A 5,805-nucleotide genomic window follows, 5' to 3' on the forward strand; every position below is an offset into this window, starting at 1 on the left:
TTGCTTATGCACCCATTTTGTCGGGAAGGTGAGCATCAAATAATGCTGGATTGTTAGAACAAAGTGTTCTTGTGTTGAGGGAATACCTGAGTCGAGGCCCAGTGTTCATCTGCAACTTCAATTCTTAACATATAGATATGATTACATAGTTCTATTCCTCTCTCATTTTATATATATTTACATATGTACATGCCCGTATTTAGACTTCTATAACTGTCCTTTCCTGGTTCTTTCCTCTATTTCCTTTTACTCTCCTCTTGTCCCACCATCATGTTCAGCCTTCATGCAGGTTTAGTAATTCCTCGCTGCTACATTGCCCTTGATTGAACCCCACTAGGCATCCTATGCAGAGCTCCTAATATTATGGAAGACACTAGAGACATTTAACAGTACACCAGGTCTAAAGATACACTGGTTTGTCATTGAAATAACGTACTAATGGACTGGCACAGCCAGGCATCTACTTGTTTTACGTTTCCCAGACCTCCAGGTATCTGCTGATTTTCACCAAGGGTCTGCCAGTGAATTCATGGTCTTCTTTGGTGGGAAAGGTACTGAAGGAACGGCCTTTGCCCCGAGACTTGTTTGGCTAAACGAAGTGCCGGGAATGACTCTTGATTTACTTCTTAGAATGTTAAACAAGCAGATTGAAAATTTTCTGGATGAAAAGTCAGACTGTAAATTAAAATTTGTTGATTAAAGGCACATACTGAGACTTTAGGAAGCCAAATACTACATAAAATCTCTTTGGAGGGTGGTTATTGAGTTGTCAATTTATGTATGTATTCTGAGAATTAGCAATTACACTTTTAGGAATTCAACAGATATATTTGGACATTGATATAACAGAGCTAGTGACCTAGAGTTTTTTTGTTTGACATTTCTAAGTCTAGGATTGGTTTGTCACTGTCAGAAATAGTTTGCTAAAGCAAAGACATTTTTATGTCATTGTTTATATCTTTTTTTCTTATTTCATTGGCTCTGCAGAATTGTGTAACCTGCCAGACGCCTTATTTAGACAGCTCTAATATATCCTATACTCAGAAGGTTAGAATTACAATTAATCAAGATGGCATTTTCTTATAACCTCAGAGTTGCTAAATATTATATTTTCTGTTGTATTTTTTTTATGATGACCAAATGGGAACTAAGTCTCCCAAACTTTAAAAATGCATGATCTGTAGAAAAGGGACAACATAAAATCATTTATGTACTATAGTGGTTCTGCATGGGCTGTGATCTGCATAGTCAGCAGTTCAAAACCATCAGCTGCTCCTCGGAGAAAGACAGGGCTTTTTACTCCGTCAACAGTCACGGGCTCAGAAGGCCACAGGGGGGTGCTCTGAGTTGGTGTCAACTCAATGGGAGTGAGTTTGGTTTGGTATGGTATTTATATTATCATCTATCTATCTGTCTATCTATCTATCTATCTATCTATCTATCTATCTATCTATCTATCATCCATCCATCCATCTATCGCTAAGGGTATTTATTGCCACATGTTTGTAATAACATGGAAAGGCAAATATCGAGTCTGTCTAGACTGTCCACATGGAGTTAGTGAGGAAAAATCAAGAGTCATCAGGAGAGTGGAAAATTATGCATCTGTGAAAAAATGCGATTATATGTGCAAAGTTGAAACCATCTTCTTTTTTGTTGAAACAATCTTCTGTATATATTGCTAAGTGTAAAAGGAACTAGTAGGGCAATGTGCATGGCATGGTCCAATTTGAAAATATGGTATATACAGTTGTATATGCATGCAAGTATAAATGTGTGAAAAAACACAGGAGTACATCTGAAGGACACATAAGATGTAATCATGCTTGCATCTGGGGGAGGGAGGTGGTTTTTGTAAGTTCCTTTTTATTTTTAAATTCTTTTATATGTCGTGTGTCTTTTTATTACATATTAGGATAGAACAGAAAGACAACCCATGGTCATAGTTAAGCATAGCCCAGAAGATAAAGGCTGGAATACAGATAGGCAGGTCTAGAAAAGTTCACACAGAAGATGGACATGGTTCTGTGCTATGAGGCTCAACAGAACACATGGTTCAAGTGCAGAGTGGAGACCCAGAGCCCATCTGTAGGTAACTGGGACATCCTCTTACAGAAGTGTCATGGGGAGGAGACGAGCCAGTCAGGGTGCAGTGTAGCAACAATGAAATATACAACTTTCCTCTAGTTTTTTTAAGGCTTCCTCCCCACCACTATCATGATCCCAATTCTACCATACAAATCTGGCTAGACCAGAGGATGTACACTGGTACAGATAGGAGCTGGAAACACAGGGAATCCAGGGCAGATAAACCCCTCAGGACCAATAATGAGAATAGCGATACCAGGAGGGTAAGGGGAAGTTGGGGTAGAAAGGGGGAACCAATCACAATGATCTACCTATAACCCCCTCCCTGGGGGATGGACAATGAAAAGTGGGTGAAGGGAGACGTCGGACAGTATAAGACATGACAACATAATAATAATTAATAAATTATCAAGGATTCATGAGGCAGAGGGGAGCGGGGAGGGAGGGGAAAAATGAGGAGCTGATACCAAGGGCTCAAGTAGAAAGCAAATGTTTTGAGAATGATGATGGCAACAAATGTACAAATGTGTGTGACACGATAGATGTATGTATGAATTGTGGTAAGAGTTGTACGAGCTCCCAATAAAATGATTTAGTAAAAAAAAACAACCAAGAATAAAAACATGTACAAATGTGTTTGATACAATTGATATATGGGTTGTTATAAGCGCTGTAAGAGCCCCAATAAAATGATTTATTAATAATAAAAAAGAAAAACACGGTTCAAACAGGACAGGACTTTTTTACACGGTGTAATTCTGACTTCTTAGTCACCAATGATTCTGATTTTAAGAAGGAAGAAATAAGTACATTTTCTAAAGAGCTCTCTGACAAGCCAAGATTTTGAAGACGCGAATAAGATGAGAAAAGGGCGCTCTCAACAAGAAAGTGTTCGAAAGTGGCCCATGGCTGCATAAAGGACGTCAGGAAGAATTGTACCACCCGTGATGCTAGGCTGGTGAAAACCCTTCGCTAGACAAAATGAGCAGCTATCACGGGCTGAGCCTGTACGGTGGCTTGTCTTTACACTATGCTTGTCATGGGTCAGCTCACCGAACCTGGACGACAACCAGGTGAAGTCGTCACAAGGGCCATCCTTCCTGCTGCGCTGACCAGGAAGGGAAGCACAGAGAGGCCAGGTAACTGTGCAAGAAGATGCCAACAGGGGAAGAACGGCTGTGTTCTCACTACAGGAGCCTTCCTCCGAGACCCAAGGATCAGCCCAAAGATAGACGTGAGGACATAAAAAGTGCAAGGAGATGAAATGAAATACTACTTTTCTGTTACTGCTTGGTTGCGTTTGTTGTTACTGAGCTCCGCGAGACTAATGTGGTGGCGCGCGGCTGCCCGCACAGCTCTTGCGATCTTGTGCTGCATGCATCGCAGTAGTTGGTGAGGGACCTGCGGGCTCAGTCTCTGGTCAGACCACCCTGGAGAACTGCATGACAACAACAAACTTCGAAAAAGAAACGGGTGACCCGCCAGTAGCACTGACGAGCAATTTGGAGAGAAAAACGGCTATAAATCCGACCACAGCAATAATGCAGCTTTTTCAGTTCTTTTCAATAGTTTTTAAAAAACATGCATTTTATTGTAATCATACAGTACAAATACGTCTACATTTTCTTTTTCCCACATATTATATATAATCATTTTAATTGTCCTTTTTAGAGGCTGAACAATTTTCTGTCATGTTGATGCGTCGTAATTTACCACACCAAATTGTTGAGTACTTTGTCTTTTTGCATTGTCTTTCTGTTGTAGAAAAATGTCATTTTGATCAGTTCGGATTCAATCTTTTGCGGGTAGCACATGTTAGGGTTGCCCCAACAAACCTCCAAGCTGGCAGTTGATTGTTTTCAGAGCCCATGGAATGAAAAGAATGAGGATGAACAATATCTTCTTCATTGTCCAGTGGCTTTTGTGTGAGCCATCTGTACCATGTTTAAGGCACGGGACCTGAGGTCAGTGACAGCCTTCCCCCAATTGTCTTAAGATACACAGAAGGCCACACGACAGCATTGCCGTTGTGGCAAGAGACACACGCACGGCTCTGTAGCCGAGCGTCCCTGCAGCAGTCAGACAGCGAGGAACTACTAGTCTGTTAGACTGTCGTCATCAGGTGCCCTCCAGTCCGTGCGGACTCGTAGTGACCGACGGACCCCCGAAGGAAGCGCTGTTCAGTCTTGCGCCATCTCACAGTTACTCAGCCCATCTCCTGGCCGGGCTTCCTCTTTCTTGCTGCCCCTCTATTTCACTCAGCATGGCGTCCTTCTCCAGGGCCCCGTCTCTCCGTCTCCCCAGGCTCGTTTTTCAGGAGCGTGCCGGCTGTACTTCTCTGAGACAGATTTCTTAGACTCAACCCAAACTCACTGCCATGGAGTCACTTCTGACTCGGGACCCTGCAGGGCTCAGTGGAGCCACCTCTGAGGGTGTCTGAGACTGTCTACAGGAGTAGAAAGCCTCATCTTTCTCCCATGGAGAGGCTGGTGGTTTCAAACTGCTGCCCTTGAGGTTAGCAGCCCACCATGTAACTACTACATCACCGGGTCTCCTTACTAATCTGTGAAATCAGTAAGTAGCACAAACCCCTGTTTCTCTTCTTACTAATATCTTGTATTCCTGTGGCACATTTGGTCTAATTGTTGAATCTAAATTCCACAGCTTACTTTTGGGATCCGTAGGGCTGGTACAGCCCTTTGTATTTTCACGAATACGTGCCCTGCGTCCACCATTACAGCATCATCCAGCCTAGCTTCACTTCCCTCAGATTGTTCTGTGATACACCTATTCATTCCTCCCTTCGCCTGCTTCTCCCCTGGAAATCACTGTCTTTCACTCTGCAGAGTAATGTCTTTCGGTTGGAAGCCCCTAGAAATGGACGCATACTATGTGATTTTTACAAACGGACTTCTTTCACTTGGCAATATGTGTTTAAGATTCCTCCGTATCTGTTCATGGATCGATAGCTTTCTCTCTCTCTCTTCTTTCCTGTTTTGTTTTAACAGAGATCCCTTTATGAAGCGTTAGGACAAAGATCAAAGAAACATAAATCACCTTGGATGAGAAAAACTATCAGCATGTACATAGTAGCCCACTGCCGTCAGTTGATTCCGAAGCAGTGTGACCTTGAAGGATGGAGTGAACTGTCCCTCTGAGTTTCCAAGATCGTAAATATTTATGGGAGCAGAAAGCTGTGTCTTTCCCCTTTGGAGCAGCTGCTTTTGTGAGAGCAGTTCTCTGTGGCCCGGCATGCCACCCGGCCTTCGACATAAATGGTGCAGGGGCCCAAATGGAGTCTACTGACTCCTGGCCATGAGGCTAATTTTTAAAAAATTATTTTATTGGGGGCTTGTACAACTCTTATCACAATCCATAAATCCATCCATTGTGCCAAGCACATTTGTACATTTGTTGCCATCATTTTCAAAACATTTTCTTTCTGCACGAGCCCTTGGTATGAACTTTTCATTTTTTCCTCTCCCTCCCTCCCTCCTTCATGAACCCTTGATAATTTATAAATTATTATTTTTTCATGCCTTACATGGACCGTTGTCTCCCTTCACCCACTTTTCTGTTGCCACCCCTCTGGGAGGGGGTTATAGGTAGATCATTGTGATGGGGGCGGTTTCCCCTTTCTCCCCCCATCTTCCCTCCCCCTCCTGGTATGGCTACTCTCAATATTGGTCCTGAGGGATTTATCTGTCCTGGATTCCC

The sequence above is a fragment of the Echinops telfairi genome, unplaced genomic scaffold (genome assembly GCF_000313985.2).
Source record: "Echinops telfairi isolate 266 unplaced genomic scaffold, ASM31398v2 ScPeMD7_18;HRSCAF=68, whole genome shotgun sequence".
Taxonomy (NCBI): Eukaryota; Metazoa; Chordata; class Mammalia; order Afrosoricida; family Tenrecidae; genus Echinops; species Echinops telfairi.